This window comes from Hippoglossus hippoglossus, chromosome 22 (assembly GCF_009819705.1).
Source record: "Hippoglossus hippoglossus isolate fHipHip1 chromosome 22, fHipHip1.pri, whole genome shotgun sequence".
NCBI lineage: Eukaryota > Metazoa > Chordata > Actinopteri > Pleuronectiformes > Pleuronectidae > Hippoglossus > Hippoglossus hippoglossus.
In genome coordinates, this window is record NC_047172.1 from 24793401 (window position 1) to 24808814 (window position 15414).

A 15414-nucleotide genomic window follows, 5' to 3' on the forward strand; every position below is an offset into this window, starting at 1 on the left:
CAAAATGAGCTTGAACTGGATTCCAAATTGAGTTAGAATCGTTTGTCAAGAATGGAAACTTGTTTTCACTCAAGACCTTCTGGGAGACTTGGTGAGAAACCAGAGTCAGCATTTTGGAGCGAATGTAAGTGGTTCAGGGATGTATTGCTTAGGCAGGCTTAGAAGCCAATCAAAGTAGTCAGGGCAGGAGGTAATAAAGACAATTTTGGTTGGCAGATGGGGGCGGGTTGGGAATGTTGCATACTGGGATCTGACATGCGGAAAGCAAAGAGAGGCCTACCGTGAAGGTGGTGACTGTGACCGAGAGGCTCCTCTGCTGCTCTCCAACAGAGGGCCATGCTGACTCTGGTTTCTCTTCATAACGCACAAGTCTTTCGCCTTTTACTAAAGACTTCCGTGGAGAGGAACAAACATGAGTTGAATATATTTTTGGCAGGCTTTGCTGTATGGCTGAGCCTTATGAAATTGTGAAAAGTCAAAGAGCTGTCTAGGTCAGAAATCAAGCGCCACAAAGGAGAGCTTGGGCGGAGGTGATAAGCAGCAGCCATTGTTATGCACACCTACGAACGGGGTACCACAACAAGTGAGATTTGTGCCAAGAGCTTGGCGTGGACATCCAACACTTGGGGCTTATCGCTTCTCGGCCTTTTGGCTAAGATCAAGTGTAGTATCTGTTCTTATCAGTTTAATATCTGATATGTCCTCTATATGAGGACTACATATTAAGCAGATTTTTGGCATGAGGGGCAGAAATTTGGAGCTTGCTCCTTTCTCTCCACGCATCGACCTAGCATTGCAGTGCTGCTGGTAACGGTGCACTCTGTACTTACCTTGTAGAAAACCAAACACTCAAACAATTGTCGCGTATCAAAAGTGAATTCTACACTGGCTCAATGAAAGTGAGGTAACGGCCTGGCACACACAAGTGTGTGAAACCGCTCTGATGGCTCACTGCTTTGTGACGTGACCATGCACGGGGTCACAATGAGCTTGAACTGGATTCCAAATTGAGTTAGAAGCGTTTGTCAAGAATGGAAACTTGCTTTCACTCAAGACCTTCTGGGAGACTTGGTGAGAAACCAGAGTCAGCATTTTGGAGCGAATGTAAGTGGTTCAGGGATGTATTGCTTAGGCAGGCTTAAAAGCCAATCACAGTAGTCAGGGCAGGAGGTAATAAAGACGTGTATAATTTTGGTTGGCAGATGGGGGCGGGTTGGGAATGTTGCATACTGGGATCTGACATGCGGAAAGCAAAGAGAGGCCTACCGTGAAGGTGGTGACTGTGACCGAGAGGCTCCTCTGCTGCTGTCCAACAGAGGGCCCTGCTGACTCTGGTTTCTCTTCATAACGCACAAGTCTTTCGCCTTTTACTAAAGACTTCCGTGGAGAGGAACAAACATGAGTTGGATATATTTTTGGCAGGCTTTGCTGTATGGCTGAGCCTTATGAAATTGTGAAAAGTCAAAGAGCTGTCTAGGTCAGAAATCAAGCGCCACAAAGGAGAGCTTTGGGCGGAGGTGATAAGCAGCAGCCATTGTTATGCACACCTACGAACGGGGTACCACAACAAGTGAGATTTGTGCCAAGAGCTTGGCGTGGACATCCAACACTTGGGGCTTATCGCTTCTCGGCCTTTTGGCTAAGATCAAGTGTAGTATCTGTTCTTATCAGTTTAATATCTGATATGTCCTCTATATGAGGACTACATATTAAGCAGATTTTTGGCATGAGGGGCAGAAATTTGGAGCTTGCTCCTTTCTCTCCACGCATCGACCTAGCATTGCAGTGCCGCTGGGAACGGTGCACTCTGTTCTTACCTTGTAGAAAACCAAACACTCAAACAATTGTCGCGTATCAAAAGTGAATTCTACACTGGCTCAATGAAAGTGAGGTAACGGCCTGGCACACACAAGTGTGTGAAACCGCTCTGATGGCTCACTGCTTTGTGACGTGACCATGCACGGGGTCACAATGAGCTTGAACTGGATTCCAAATTGAGTTAGAAGCGTTTGTCAAGAATGGAAACTTGCTTTCACTCAAGACCTTCTGGGAGACTTGGTGAGAAACCAGAGTCAGCATTTTGGAGCGAATGTAAGTGGTTCAGGGATGTATTGCTTAGGCAGGCTTAAAAGCCAATCACAGTAGTCAGGGCAGGAGGTAATAAAGACGTGTATAATTTTGGTTGGCAGATGGGGGCGGGTTGGGAATGTTGCATACTGGGATCTGACATGCGGAAAGCAAAGAGAGGCCTACCGTGAAGGTGGTGACTGTGACCGAGAGGCTCCTCTGCTGCTCTCCAACAGAGGGCCATGCTGACTCTGGTTTCTCTTCATAACGCACAAGTCTTTCGCCTTTTACTAAAGACTTCCGTGGAGAGGAACAAACATGAGTTGAATATATTTTTGGCAGGCTTTGCTGTATGGCTGAGCCTTATGAAATTGTGAAAAGTCAAAGAGCTGTCTAGGTCAGAAATCAAGCGCCACAAAGGAGAGCTTGGGCGGAGGTGATAAGCAGCAGCCATTGTTATGCACACCTACGAACGGGGTACCACAACAAGTGAGATTTGTGCCAAGAGCTTGGCGTGGACATCCAACACTTGGGGCTTATCGCTTCTCGGCCTTTTGGCTAAGATCAAGTGTAGTATCTGCTCTTATCAGTTTAATATCTGATATGTCCTCTATATGAGGACTACATATTAAGCAGATTTTTGGCATGAGGAGCAGAAATTTGGAGCTTGCTCCTTTCTCGCCACGCATCGACCTAGCATTGCAGTGCCGCTGGGAACGGTGCACTCTGTTCTTACCTTGTAGAAAACTAAACACTCAAACAATTGTCGCGTATCAAAAGTGAATTCTACACTGGCTCAATGAAAGTGAGGTAACGGCCTGGCACACACAAGTGTGTGAAACCGCTCTGATGGCTCACTGCTTTGTGACGTGACCATGCACGGGGTCACAATGAGCTTGAACTGGATTCCAAATTGAGTTAGAAGCGTTTGTCAAGAATGGAAACTTGCTTTCACTCAAGACCTTCTGGGAGACTTGGTGAGAAACCAGAGTCAGCATTTTGGAGCGAATGTAAGTGGTTCAGGGATGTATTGCTTAGGCAGGCTTAAAAGCCAATCACAGTAGTCAGGGCAGGAGGTAATAAAGACGTGTATAATTTTGGTTGGCAGATGGGGGCGGGTTGGGAATGTTGCATACTGGGATCTGACATGCGGAAAGCAAAGAGAGGCCTACCGTGAAGGTGGTGACTGTGACCGAGAGGCTCCTCTGCTGCTCTCCAACAGAGGGCCATGCTGACTCTGGTTTCTCTTCATAACGCACAAGTCTTTCGCCTTTTACTAAAGACTTCCGTGGAGAGGAACAAACATGAGTTGAATATATTTTTGGCAGGCTTTGCTGTATGGCTGAGCCTTATGAAATTGTGAAAAGTCAAAGAGCTGTCTAGGTCAGAAATCAAGCGCCACAAAGGAGAGCTTGGGCGGAGGTGATAAGCAGCAGCCGTTGTTATGCACACCTACGAACGGGGTACCACAACAAGTGAGATTTGTGCCAAGAGCTTGGCGTGGACATCCAACACTTGGGGCTTATCGCTTCTCGGCCTTTTGGCTAAGATCAGTTTAATATCTGATATGTCCTCTATATGAGGACTACATATTAAGCAGATTTTTGGCATGAGGGGCAGAAATTTGGAGCTTGCTCCTTTCTCTCCACGCATCGACCTAGCATTGCAGTGCCGCTGGGAACGGTGCACTCTGTTCTTACCTTGTAGAAAACCAAACACTCAAACAATTGTCGCGTATCAAAAGTGAATTCTACACTGGCTCGATGAAAGTGAGGTAACGGCCTGGCACACACAAGTGTGTGAAACCGCTCTGATGGCTCACTGCTTTGTGACGTGACCATGCACGGGGTCACAATGAGCTTGAACTGGATTCCAAATTGAGTTAGAAGCGTTTGTCAAGAATGGAAACTTGCTTTCACTCAAGACCTTCTGGGAGACTTGGTGAGAAACCAGAGTCAGCATTTTGGAGCGAATGTAAGTGGTTCAGGGATGTATTGCTTAGGCAGGCTTAAAAGCCAATCACAGTAGTCAGGGCAGGAGGTAATAAAGACGTGTATAATTTTGGTTGGCAGATGGGGGCGGGTTGGGAATGTTGCATACTGGGATCTGACATGCGGAAAGCAAAGAGAGGCCTACCGTGAAGGTGGTGACTGTGACCGAGAGGCTCCTCTGCTGCTCTCCAACAGAGGGCCATGCTGACTCTGGTTTCTCTTCATAACGCACAAGTCTTTCGCCTTTTACTAAAGACTTCCGTGGAGAGGAACAATCATGAGTTGAATATATTTTTGGCAGGCTTTGCTGTATGGCTGAGCCTTATGAAATTGTGAAAAGTCAAAGAGCTGTCTAGGTCAGAAATCAGGCGCCACAAAGGAGAGCTTGGGCGGAGGTGATAAGCAGCAGCCATTGTTATGCACACCTACGAACGGGGTACCACAACAAGTGAGATTTGTGCCAAGAGCTTGGCGTGGACATCCAATACTTGGGGCTTATCGCTTCTCGGCCTTTTGGCTAAGATCAAGTGTAGTATCTGTTCTTATCAGTTTAATATCTGATATGTCCTCTATATGAGGACTACATATTAAGCAGATTTTTGGCATGAGGGGCAGAAATTTGGAGCTTGCTCCTTTCTCTCCACGCATCGACCTAGCATTGCAGTGCCGCTGGGAACGGTGCACTCTGTTCTTACCTTGTAGAAAACCAAACACTCAAACAATTGTCGCGTATCAAAAGTGAATTCTACACTGGCTCAATGAAAGTGAGGTAACGGCCTGGCACACACAAGTGTGTGAAACCGCTCTGATGGCTCACTGCTTTGTGACGTGACCATGCACGGGGTCACAATGAGCTTGAACTGGATTCCAAATTGAGTTAGAAGCGTTTGTCAAGAATGGAAACTTGCTTTCACTCAAGACCTTCTGGGAGACTTGGTGAGAAACCAGAGTCAGCATTTTGGAGCGAATGTAAGTGGTTCAGGGATGTATTGCTTAGGCAGGCTTAAAAGCCAATCACAGTAGTCAGGGCAGGAGGTAATAAAGACGTGTATAATTTTGGTTGGCAGATGGGGGCGGGTTGGGAATGTTGCATACTGGGATCTGACATGCGGAAAGCAAAGAGAGGCCTACCGTGAAGGTGGTGAACTGTGACCGAGAGGCTCCTCTGCTGCTCTCCAACAGAGGGCCATGCTGACTCTGGTTTCTCTTCATAACGCACAAGTCTTTCGCCTTTTACTAAAGACTTCCGTGGAGAGGAACAAACATGAGTTGAATATATTTTTGGCAGGCTTTGCTGTATGGCTGAGCCTTATGAAATTGTGAAAAGTCAAAGAGCTGTCTAGGTCAGAAATCAAGCGCCACAAAGGAGAGCTTGGGCGGAGGTGATAAGCAGCAGCCATTGTTATGCACACCTACGAACGGGGTACCACAACAAGTGAGATTTGTGCCAAGAGCTTGGCGTGGACATCCAACACTTGGGGCTTATCGCTTCTCGGCCTTTTGGCTAAGATCAAGTGTAGTATCTGTTCTTATCAGTTTAATATCTGATATGTCCTCTATATGAGGACTACATATTAAGCAGATTTTTGGCATGAGGGGCAGAAATTTGGAGCTTGCTCCTTTCTCTCCACGCATCGACCTAGCATTGCAGTGCCGCTGGGAACGGTGCACTCTGTTCTTACCTTGTAGAAAACCAAACACTCAAACAATTGTCGCGTATCAAAAGTGAATTCTACACTGGCTCAATGAAAGTGAGGTAACGGCCTGGCACACACAAGTGTGTGAAACCGCTCTGATGGCTCACTGCTTTGTGACGTGACCATGCACGGGGTCACAATGAGCTTGAACTGGATTCCAAATTGAGTTAGAAGCGTTTGTCAAGAATGGAAACTTGCTTTCACTCAAGACCTTCTGGGAGACTTGGTGAGAAACCAGAGTCAGCATTTTGGAGCGAATGTAAGTGGTTCAGGGATGTATTGCTTAGGCAGGCTTAAAAGCCAATCACAGTAGTCAGGGCAGGAGGTAATAAAGACGTGTATAATTTTGGTTGGCAGATGGGGGTGGGTTGGGAATGTTGCATACTGGGATCTGACATGCGGAAAGCAAAGAGAGGCCTACCGTGAAGGTGGTGACTGTGACCGAGAGGCTCCTCTGCTGCTCTCCAACAGAGGGCCATGCTGACTCTGGTTTCTCTTCATAACGCACAAGTCTTTCGCCTTTTACTAAAGACTTCCGTGGAGAGGAACAAACATGAGTTGAATATATTTTTGGCAGGCTTTGCTGTATGGCTGAGCCTTATGAAACTGTGAAAAGTCAAAGAGCTGTCTAGGTCAGAAATCAAGCGCCACAAAGGAGAGCTTGGGCGGAGGTGATAAGCAGCAGCCATTGTTATGCACACCTACGAACGGGGTACCACAACAAGTGAGATTTGTGCCAAGAGCTTGGCGTGGACATCCAACACTTGGGGCTTATCGCTTCTCGGCCTTTTGGCTAAGATCAAGTGTAGTATCTGTTCTTATCAGTTTAATATCTGATATGTCCTCTATATGAGGACTACATATTAAGCAGATTTTTGGCATGAGGGGCAGAAATTTGGAGCTTGCTCCTTTCTCTCCACGCATCGACCTAGCATTGCAGTGCCGCTGGGAACGGTGCACTCTGTTCTTACCTTGTAGAAAACCAAACACTCAAACAATTGTCGCGTATCAAAAGTGAATTCTACACTGGCTCAATGAAAGTGAGGTAACGGCCTGGCACACACAAGTGTGTGAAACCGCTCTGATGGCTCACTGCTTTGTGACGTGACCATGCACGGGGTCACAATGAGCTTGAACTGGATTCCAAATTGAGTTAGAAGCGTTTGTCAAGAATGGAAACTTGCTTTCACTCAAGACCTTCTGGGAGACTTGGTGAGAAACCAGAGTCAGCATTTTGGAGCGAATGTAAGTGGTTCAGGGATGTATTGCTTAGGCAGGCTTAAAAGCCAATCACAGTAGTCAGGGCAGGAGGTAATAAAGACGTGTATAATTTTGGTTGGCAGATGGGGGCGGGTTGGGAATGTTGCATACTGGGATCTGACATGCGGAAAGCAAAGAGAGGCCTACCGTGAAGGTGGTGACTGTGACCGAGAGGCTCCTCTGCTGCTCTCCAACAGAGGGCCATGCTGACTCTGGTTTCTCTTCATAACGCACAAGTCTTTCGCCTTTTACTAAAGACTTCCGTGGAGAGGAACAAACATGAGTTGAATATATTTTTGGCAGGCTTTGCTGTATGGCTGAGCCTTATGAAATTGTGAAAAGTCAAAGAGCTGTCTAGGTCAGAAATCAAGCGCCACAAAGGAGAGCTTGGGCGGAGGTGATAAGCAGCAGCCATTGTTATGCACACCTACGAACGGGGTACCACAACAAGTGAGATTTGTGCCAAGAGCTTGGCGTGGACATCCAACACTTGGGGCTTATCGCTTCTCGGCCTTTTGGCTAAGATCAAGTGTAGTATCTGTTCTTATCAGTTTAATATCTGATATGTCCTCTATATGAGGACTACATATTAAGCAGATTTTTGGCATGAGGGGCAGAAATTTGGAGCTTGCTCCTTTCTCTCCACGCATCGACCTAGCATTGCAGTGCCGCTGGGAACGGTGCACTCTGTTCTTACCTTGTAGAAAACCAAACACTCAAACAATTGTCGCGTATCAAAAGTGAATTCTACACTGGCTCAATGAAAGTGAGGTAACGGCCTGGCACACACAAGTGTGTGAAACCGCTCTGATGGCTCACTGCTTTGTGACGTGACCATGCACGGGGTCACAATGAGCTTGAACTGGATTCCAAATTGAGTTAGAAGCGTTTGTCAAGAATGGAAACTTGCTTTCACTCAAGACCTTCTGGGAGACTTGGTGAGAAACCAGAGTCAGCATTTTGGAGCGAATGTAAGTGGTTCAGGGATGTATTGCTTAGGCAGGCTTAAAAGCCAATCACAGTAGTCAGGGCAGGAGGTAATAAAGACGTGTATAATTTTGGTTGGCAGATGGGGGCGGGTTGGGAATGTTGCATACTGGGATCTGACATGCGGAAAGCAAAGAGAGGCCTACCGTGAAGGTGGTGACTGTGACCGAGAGGCTCCTCTGCTGCTCTCCAACAGAGGGCCATGCTGACTCTGGTTTCTCTTCATAACGCACAAGTCTTTCGCCTTTTACTAAAGACTTCCGTGGAGAGGAACAAACATGAGTTGAATATATTTTTGGCAGGCTTTGCCGTATGGCTGAGCCTTATGAAATTGTGAAAAGTCAAAGAGCTGTCTAGGTCAGAAATCAAGCGCCACAAAGGAGAGCTTGGGCGGAGGTGATAAGCAGCAGCCGTTGTTATGCACACCTACGAACGGGGTACCACAACAAGTGAGATTTGTGCCAAGAGCTTGGCGTGGACATCCAACACTTGGGGCTTATCGCTTCTCGGCCTTTTGGCTAAGATCAAGTGTAGTATCTGTTCTTATCAGTTTAATATCTGATATGTCCTCTATATGAGGACTACATATTAAGCAGATTTTTGGCATGAGGGGCAGAAATTTGGAGCTTGCTCCTTTCTCTCCACGCATCGACCTAGCATTGCAGTGCCGCTGGGAACGGTGCACTCTGTTCTTACCTTGTAGAAAACCAAACACTCAAACAATTGTCGCGTATCAAAAGTGAATTCTACACTGGCTCAATGAAAGTGAGGTAACGGCCTGGCACACACAAGTGTGTGAAACCGCTCTGATGGCTCACTGCTTTGTGACGTGACCATGCACGGGGTCACAATGAGCTTGAACTGGATTCCAAATTGAGTTAGAAGCGTTTGTCAAGAATGGAAACTTGCTTTCACTCAAGACCTTCTGGGAGACTTGGTGAGAAACCAGAGTCAGCATTTTGGAGCGAATGTAAGTGGTTCAGGGATGTATTGCTTAGGCAGGCTTAAAAGCCAATCACAGTAGTCAGGGCAGGAGGTAATAAAGACGTGTATAATTTTGGTTGGCAGATGGGGGCGGGTTGGGAATGTTGCATACTGGGATCTGACATGCGGAAAGCAAAGAGAGGCCTACCGTGAAGGTGGTGACTGTGACCGAGAGGCTCCTCTGCTGCTCTCCAACAGAGGGCCATGCTGACTCTGGTTTCTCTTCATAACGCACAAGTCTTTCGCCTTTTACTAAAGACTTCCGTGGAGAGGAACAAACATGAGTTGAATATATTTTTGGCAGGCTTTGCTGTATGGCTGAGCCTTATGAAATTGTGAAAAGTCAAAGAGCTGTCTAGGTCAGAAATCAAGCGCCACAAAGGAGAGCTTGGGCGGAGGTGATAAGCAGCAGCCATTGTTATGCACACCTACGAACGGGGTACCACAACAAGTGAGATTTGTGCCAAGAGCTTGGCGTGGACATCCAACACTTGGGGCTTATCGCTTCTCGGCCTTTTGGCTAAGATCAAGTGTAGTATCTGTTCTTATCAGTTTAATATCTGATATGTCCTCTATATGAGGACTACATATTAAGCAGATTTTTGGCATGAGGGGCAGAAATTTGGAGCTTGCTCCTTTCTCTCCACGCATCGACCTAGCATTGCAGTGCCGCTGGGAACGGTGCACTCTGTTCTTACCTTGTAGAAAACCAAACACTCAAACAATTGTCGCGTATCAAAAGTGAATTCTACACTGGCTCAATGAAAGTGAGGTAACGGCCTGGCACACACAAGTGTGTGAAACCGCTCTGATGGCTCACTGCTTTGTGACGTGACCATGCACGGGGTCACAATGAGCTTGAACTGGATTCCAAATTGAGTTAGAAGCGTTTGTCAAGAATGGAAACTTGCTTTCACTCAAGACCTTCTGGGAGACTTGGTGAGAAACCAGAGTCAGCATTTTGGAGCGAATGTAAGTGGTTCAGGGATGTATTGCTTAGGCAGGCTTAAAAGCCAATCACAGTAGTCAGGGCAGGAGGTAATAAAGACGTGTATAATTTTGGTTGGCAGATGGGGGCGGGTTGGGAATGTTGCATACTGGGATCTGACATGCGGAAAGCAAAGAGAGGCCTACCGTGAAGGTGGTGACTGTGACCGAGAGGCTCCTCTGCTGCTCTCCAACAGAGGGCCATGCTGACTCTGGTTTCTCTTCATAACGCACAAGTCTTTCGCCTTTTACTAAAGATTTCCGTGGAGAGGAACAAACATGAGTTGAATATATTTTTGGCAGGCTTTGCTGTATGGCTGAGCCTTATGAAATTGTGAAAAGTCAAAGAGCTGTCTAGGTCAGAAATCAAGCGCCACAAAGGAGAGCTTGGGCGGAGGTGATAAGCAGCAGCCATTGTTATGCACACCTACGAACGGGGTACCACAACAAGTGAGATTTGTGCCAAGAGCTTGGCGTGGACATCCAACACTTGGGGCTTATCGCTTCTCGGCCTTTTGGCTAAGATCAAGTGTAGTATCTGTTCTTATCAGTTTAATATCTGATATGTCCTCTATATGAGGACTACATATTAAGCAGATTTTTGGCATGAGGGGCAGAAATTTGGAGCTTGCTCCTTTCTCTCCACGCATCGACCTAGCATTGCAGTGCCGCTGGGAACGGTGCACTCTGTTCTTACCTTGTAGAAAACCAAACACTCAAACAATTGTCGCGTATCAAAAGTGAATTCTACACTGGCTCAATGAAAGTGAGGTAACGGCCTGGCACACACAAGTGTGTGAAACCGCTCTGATGGCTCACTGCTTTGTGACGTGACCATGCACGGGGTCACAATGAGCTTGAACTGGATTCCAAATTGAGTTAGAAGCGTTTGTCAAGAATGGAAACTTGCTTTCACTCAAGACCTTCTGGGAGACTTGGTGAGAAACCAGAGTCAGCATTTTGGAGCGAATGTAAGTGGTTCAGGGATGTATTGCTTAGGCAGGCTTAAAAGCCAATCACAGTAGTCAGGGCAGGAGGTAATAAAGACGTGTATAATTTTGGTTGGCAGATGGGGGCGGGTTGGGAATGTTGCATACTGGGATCTGACATGCGGAAAGCAAAGAGAGGCCTACCGTGAAGGTGGTGACTGTGACCGAGAGGCTCCTCTGCTGCTCTCCAACAGAGGGCCATGCTGACTCTGGTTTCTCTTCATAACGCACAAGTCTTTCGCCTTTTACTAAAGACTTCCGTGGAGAGGAACAAACATGAGTTGAATATATTTTTGGCAGGCTTTGCTGTATGGCTGAGCCTTATGAAACTGTGAAAAGTCAAAGAGCTGTCTAGGTCAGAAATCAAGCGCCACAAAGGAGAGCTTGGGCGGAGGTGATAAGCAGCAGCCATTGTTATGCACACCTACGAACGGGGTACCACAACAAGTGAGATTTGTGCCAAGAGCTTGGCGTGGACATCCAACACTTGGGGCTTATCGCTTCTCGGCCTTTTGGCTAAGATCAAGTGTAGTATCTGTTCTTATCAGTTTAATATCTGATATGTCCTCTATATGAGGACTACATATTAAGCAGATTTTTGGCATGAGGGGCAGAAATTTGGAGCTTGCTCCTTTCTCTCCACGCATCGACCTAGCATTGCAGTGCCGCTGGGAACGGTGCACTCTGTTCTTACCTTGTAGAAAACCAAACACTCAAACAATTGTCGCGTATCAAAAGTGAATTCTACACTGGCTCAATGAAAGTGAGGTAACGGCCTGGCACACACAAGTGTGTGAAACCGCTCTGATGGCTCACTGCTTTGTGACGTGACCATGCACGGGGTCACAATGAGCTTGAACTGGATTCCAAATTGAGTTAGAAGCGTTTGTCAAGAATGGAAACTTGCTTTCACTCAAGACCTTCTGGGAGACTTGGTGAGAAACCAGAGTCAGCATTTTGGAGCGAATGTAAGTGGTTCAGGGATGTATTGCTTAGGCAGGCTTAAAAGCCAATCACAGTAGTCAGGGCAGGAGGTAATAAAGACGTGTATAATTTTGGTTGGCAGATGGGGGCGGGTTGGGAATGTTGCATACTGGGATCTGACATGCGGAAAGCAAAGAGAGGCCTACCGTGAAGGTGGTGACTGTGACCGAGAGGCTCCTCTGCTGCTCTCCAACAGAGGGCCATGCTGACTCTGGTTTCTCTTCATAACGCACAAGTCTTTCGCCTTTTACTAAAGACTTCCGTGGAGAGGAACAAACATGAGTTGAATATATTTTTGGCAGGCTTTGCTGTATGGCTGAGCCTTATGAAATTGTGAAAAGTCAAAGAGCTGTCTAGGTCAGAAATCAAGCGCCACAAAGGAGAGCTTGGGCGGAGGTGATAAGCAGCAGCCATTGTTATGCACACCTACGAACGGGGTACCACAACAAGTGAGATTTGTGCCAAGAGCTTGGCGTGGACATCCAACACTTGGGGCTTATCGCTTCTCGGCCTTTTGGCTAAGATCAAGTGTAGTATCTGTTCTTATCAGTTTAATATCTGATATGTCCTCTATATGAGGACTACATATTAAGCAGATTTTTGGCATGAGGGGCAGAAATTTGGAGCTTGCTCCTTTCTCTCCACGCATCGACCTAGCATTGCAGTGCCGCTGGGAACGGTGCACTCTGTTCTTACCTTGTAGAAAACCAAACACTCAAACAATTGTCGCGTATCAAAAGTGAATTCTACACTGGCTCAATGAAAGTGAGGTAACGGCCTGGCACACACAAGTGTGTGAAACCGCTCTGATGGCTCACTGCTTTGTGACGTGACCATGCACGGGGTCACAATGAGCTTGAACTGGATTCCAAATTGAGTTAGAAGCGTTTGTCAAGAATGGAAACTTGCTTTCACTCAAGACCTTCTGGGAGACTTGGTGAGAAACCAGAGTCAGCATTTTGGAGCGAATGTAAGTGGTTCAGGGATGTATTGCTTAGGCAGGCTTAAAAGCCAATCACAGTAGTCAGGGCAGGAGGTAATAAAGACGTGTATAATTTTGGTTGGCAGATGGGGGCGGGTTGGGAATGTTGCATACTGGGATCTGACATGCGGAAAGCAAAGAGAGGCCTACCGTGAAGGTGGTGACTGTGACCGAGAGGCTCCTCTGCTGCTCTCCAACAGAGGGCCATGCTGACTCTGGTTTCTCTTCATAACGCACAAGTCTTTCGCCTTTTACTAAAGACTTCCGTGGAGAGGAACAAACATGAGTTGAATATATTTTTGGCAGGCTTTGCTGTATGGCTGAGCCTTATGAAATTGTGAAAAGTCAAAGAGCTGTCTAGGTCAGAAATCAAGCGCCACAAAGGAGAGCTTGGGCGGAGGTGATAAGCAGCAGCCATTGTTATGCACACCTACGAACGGGGTACCACAACAAGTGAGATTTGTGCCAAGAGCTTGGCGTGGACATCCAACACTTGGGGCTTATCGCTTCTCGGCCTTTTGGCTAAGATCAAGTGTAGTATCTGTTCTTATCAGTTTAATATCTGATATGTCCTCTATATGAGGACTACATATTAAGCAGATTTTTGGCATGAGGGGCAGAAATTTGGAGCTTGCTCCTTTCTCTCCACGCATCGACCTAGCATTGCAGTGCCGCTGGGAACGGTGCACTCTGTTCTTACCTTGTAGAAAACCAAACACTCAAACAATTGTCGCGTATCAAAAGTGAATTCTACACTGGCTCAATGAAAGTGAGGTAACGGCCTGGCACACACAAGTGTGTGAAACCGCTCTGATGGCTCACTGCTTTGTGACGTGACCATGCACGGGGTCACAATGAGCTTGAACTGGATTCCAAATTGAGTTAGAAGCGTTTGTCAAGAATGGAAACTTGCTTTCACTCAAGACCTTCTGGGAGACTTGGTGAGAAACCAGAGTCAGCATTTTGGAGCGAATGTAAGTGGTTCAGGGATGTATTGCTTAGGCAGGCTTAAAAGCCAATCACAGTAGTCAGGGCAGGAGGTAATAAAGACGTGTATAATTTTGGTTGGCAGATGGGGGCGGGTTGGGAATGTTGCATACTGGGATCTGACATGCGGAAAGCAAAGAGAGGCCTACCGTGAAGGTGGTGACTGTGACCGAGAGGCTCCTCTGCTGCTCTCCAACAGAGGGCCATGCTGACTCTGGTTTCTCTTCATAACGCACAAGTCTTTCGCCTTTTACTAAAGACTTCCGTGGAGAGGAACAAACATGAGTTGAATATATTTTTGGCAGGCTTTGCTGTATGGCTGAGCCTTATGAAATTGTGAAAAGTCAAAGAGCTGTCTAGGTCAGAAATCAAGCGCCACAAAGGAGAGCTTGGGCGGAGGTGATAAGCAGCAGCCATTGTTATGCACACCTACGAACGGGGTACCACAACAAGTGAGATTTGTGCCAAGAGCTTGGCGTGGACATCCAACACTTGGGGCTTATCGCTTCTCGGCCTTTTGGCTAAGATTGATTGGAGAGACGGAGACAAAGCTTAACAAAGAAGGAACACAATCGACACAAAGATGACCAAGGACCAGACAAGCCCAAAGGTTGGGGTGAGGTACACGATACGCTTCCAGGTGGAACCAGTGGAGGAACTTCTGATGTCGAGAGACTGGTTCTGCAAAAATGTCATCATGGAACAACTGAGTCTGAAGGTAGAAGATGTGTACTGTATCCAGTGGAACCAGCCAGAAAAAGCCTTCGACGTTACCCTGGTAAGCGAGGACGTGTATTCAAGAGTGGCTGAAGCCTGTAGAAAGGAGGCTGGGAAAAGATTCATGGCCGGTTACAAGATCCTGAACCTGGACAGACCAAATTTCAGAACGGTCACGGTGCACACTTACAACCCCTTCGTCACCGACCGAGCACTAGCTGCTTTTTTGGGACAGCACGGAGAAGTGGTGACTAGTGCTAGGTATCTAAAAGACACGAGGGGATTCTGGACAGGAAGAAGGCAGTTTCAGGTGCTGCTGAACCCTGACCCAGAAGGTCCTGGAGGACTGAAGCATCCACCCGCTCTTTTCAGCCTTGGTGGGGATCGCGGTTACCTGTTTTACGCCCGGCAACCAGCTTTCTGTCGGCGTTGCAGGCAGTCTGGCCATACAGAGGCAGGCTGTTCCGGAGCCTGCTGCCGTACCTGTGGCCAAGGGGGCCATGAGGCCAAAGACTGCACGGGGCCCAAGGCCTGTCATGGATGTGGGGGACTGGGCCATCTGTACCGCAACTGCCCTAGCCGAAGGAGGACCTTCGCGGAAGTGGCCAAGTCCACTGGAGAGCCGGAAAAAGCCAAGGATCCAGGAATGGGACCCGTGCCTGCAGGGAATGGCTCAAGCACACCAATACAGGCAGAGCCAGCAACGGATCTTTCTAAGGGGGGAACAGAGGAAGCCCCCCTGGAGAAAGGAACAACCGGAAGGGCCACTGGGGATAGCGAAG

General features: G+C 47.4%; 28 non-coding genes and 1 pseudogene across 28 annotated transcripts; all 29 read left to right on the forward strand.

The window, feature by feature from the left end:
- Window positions 1-340: 340 nt before the first annotated feature.
- LOC117756824 lies at window positions 341-453 on the forward strand. Its single transcript, XR_004612889.1, has one exon. It is a non-coding gene; the product is annotated as a U5 spliceosomal RNA (small nuclear RNA).
- Window positions 454-632: 179 nt separating this feature from the next.
- On the forward strand, window positions 633-824 carry LOC117756807. The gene has a single exon (XR_004612877.1). It is a non-coding gene; the product is annotated as a U2 spliceosomal RNA (small nuclear RNA).
- Window positions 825-1326: 502 nt separating this feature from the next.
- On the forward strand, window positions 1327-1439 carry LOC117756862. Its single transcript, XR_004612926.1, has one exon. It is a non-coding gene; the product is annotated as a U5 spliceosomal RNA (small nuclear RNA).
- Window positions 1440-1619: 180 nt separating this feature from the next.
- On the forward strand, window positions 1620-1811 carry LOC117756933. Its single transcript, XR_004612997.1, has one exon. It is a non-coding gene; the product is annotated as a U2 spliceosomal RNA (small nuclear RNA).
- Window positions 1812-2313: 502 nt separating this feature from the next.
- LOC117756825 lies at window positions 2314-2426 on the forward strand. The gene has a single exon (XR_004612890.1). It is a non-coding gene; the product is annotated as a U5 spliceosomal RNA (small nuclear RNA).
- Window positions 2427-2605: 179 nt separating this feature from the next.
- LOC117756808 lies at window positions 2606-2797 on the forward strand. Its single transcript, XR_004612878.1, has one exon. It is a non-coding gene; the product is annotated as a U2 spliceosomal RNA (small nuclear RNA).
- A 502-nt stretch (window positions 2798-3299) lies between these two features.
- Window positions 3300-3412, forward strand: LOC117756827. Its single transcript, XR_004612892.1, has one exon. It is a non-coding gene; the product is annotated as a U5 spliceosomal RNA (small nuclear RNA).
- Window positions 3413-3591: 179 nt separating this feature from the next.
- LOC117756812 lies at window positions 3592-3761 on the forward strand (annotated as a pseudogene).
- A 502-nt stretch (window positions 3762-4263) lies between these two features.
- LOC117756823 lies at window positions 4264-4376 on the forward strand. Its single transcript, XR_004612888.1, has one exon. It is a non-coding gene; the product is annotated as a U5 spliceosomal RNA (small nuclear RNA).
- A 179-nt stretch (window positions 4377-4555) lies between these two features.
- Window positions 4556-4747, forward strand: LOC117756934. Its single transcript, XR_004612998.1, has one exon. It is a non-coding gene; the product is annotated as a U2 spliceosomal RNA (small nuclear RNA).
- Window positions 4748-5250: 503 nt separating this feature from the next.
- Window positions 5251-5363, forward strand: LOC117756828. The gene has a single exon (XR_004612893.1). It is a non-coding gene; the product is annotated as a U5 spliceosomal RNA (small nuclear RNA).
- Window positions 5364-5542: 179 nt separating this feature from the next.
- LOC117756935 lies at window positions 5543-5734 on the forward strand. The gene has a single exon (XR_004612999.1). It is a non-coding gene; the product is annotated as a U2 spliceosomal RNA (small nuclear RNA).
- Window positions 5735-6236: 502 nt separating this feature from the next.
- Window positions 6237-6349, forward strand: LOC117756829. Its single transcript, XR_004612894.1, has one exon. It is a non-coding gene; the product is annotated as a U5 spliceosomal RNA (small nuclear RNA).
- A 179-nt stretch (window positions 6350-6528) lies between these two features.
- Window positions 6529-6720, forward strand: LOC117756936. Its single transcript, XR_004613000.1, has one exon. It is a non-coding gene; the product is annotated as a U2 spliceosomal RNA (small nuclear RNA).
- A 502-nt stretch (window positions 6721-7222) lies between these two features.
- On the forward strand, window positions 7223-7335 carry LOC117756830. Its single transcript, XR_004612895.1, has one exon. It is a non-coding gene; the product is annotated as a U5 spliceosomal RNA (small nuclear RNA).
- A 179-nt stretch (window positions 7336-7514) lies between these two features.
- On the forward strand, window positions 7515-7706 carry LOC117756937. Its single transcript, XR_004613001.1, has one exon. It is a non-coding gene; the product is annotated as a U2 spliceosomal RNA (small nuclear RNA).
- A 502-nt stretch (window positions 7707-8208) lies between these two features.
- Window positions 8209-8321, forward strand: LOC117756858. The gene has a single exon (XR_004612922.1). It is a non-coding gene; the product is annotated as a U5 spliceosomal RNA (small nuclear RNA).
- A 179-nt stretch (window positions 8322-8500) lies between these two features.
- On the forward strand, window positions 8501-8692 carry LOC117756938. The gene has a single exon (XR_004613002.1). It is a non-coding gene; the product is annotated as a U2 spliceosomal RNA (small nuclear RNA).
- Window positions 8693-9194: 502 nt separating this feature from the next.
- LOC117756831 lies at window positions 9195-9307 on the forward strand. The gene has a single exon (XR_004612896.1). It is a non-coding gene; the product is annotated as a U5 spliceosomal RNA (small nuclear RNA).
- Window positions 9308-9486: 179 nt separating this feature from the next.
- On the forward strand, window positions 9487-9678 carry LOC117756939. The gene has a single exon (XR_004613003.1). It is a non-coding gene; the product is annotated as a U2 spliceosomal RNA (small nuclear RNA).
- Window positions 9679-10180: 502 nt separating this feature from the next.
- LOC117756863 lies at window positions 10181-10293 on the forward strand. Its single transcript, XR_004612927.1, has one exon. It is a non-coding gene; the product is annotated as a U5 spliceosomal RNA (small nuclear RNA).
- Window positions 10294-10472: 179 nt separating this feature from the next.
- On the forward strand, window positions 10473-10664 carry LOC117756941. Its single transcript, XR_004613005.1, has one exon. It is a non-coding gene; the product is annotated as a U2 spliceosomal RNA (small nuclear RNA).
- A 502-nt stretch (window positions 10665-11166) lies between these two features.
- Window positions 11167-11279, forward strand: LOC117756832. Its single transcript, XR_004612897.1, has one exon. It is a non-coding gene; the product is annotated as a U5 spliceosomal RNA (small nuclear RNA).
- Window positions 11280-11458: 179 nt separating this feature from the next.
- On the forward strand, window positions 11459-11650 carry LOC117756942. Its single transcript, XR_004613006.1, has one exon. It is a non-coding gene; the product is annotated as a U2 spliceosomal RNA (small nuclear RNA).
- A 502-nt stretch (window positions 11651-12152) lies between these two features.
- Window positions 12153-12265, forward strand: LOC117756833. Its single transcript, XR_004612898.1, has one exon. It is a non-coding gene; the product is annotated as a U5 spliceosomal RNA (small nuclear RNA).
- A 179-nt stretch (window positions 12266-12444) lies between these two features.
- On the forward strand, window positions 12445-12636 carry LOC117756944. Its single transcript, XR_004613007.1, has one exon. It is a non-coding gene; the product is annotated as a U2 spliceosomal RNA (small nuclear RNA).
- A 502-nt stretch (window positions 12637-13138) lies between these two features.
- Window positions 13139-13251, forward strand: LOC117756834. The gene has a single exon (XR_004612899.1). It is a non-coding gene; the product is annotated as a U5 spliceosomal RNA (small nuclear RNA).
- Window positions 13252-13430: 179 nt separating this feature from the next.
- Window positions 13431-13622, forward strand: LOC117756945. Its single transcript, XR_004613008.1, has one exon. It is a non-coding gene; the product is annotated as a U2 spliceosomal RNA (small nuclear RNA).
- Window positions 13623-14124: 502 nt separating this feature from the next.
- Window positions 14125-14237, forward strand: LOC117756835. The gene has a single exon (XR_004612900.1). It is a non-coding gene; the product is annotated as a U5 spliceosomal RNA (small nuclear RNA).
- Window positions 14238-15414: the final 1177 nt, after the last annotated feature.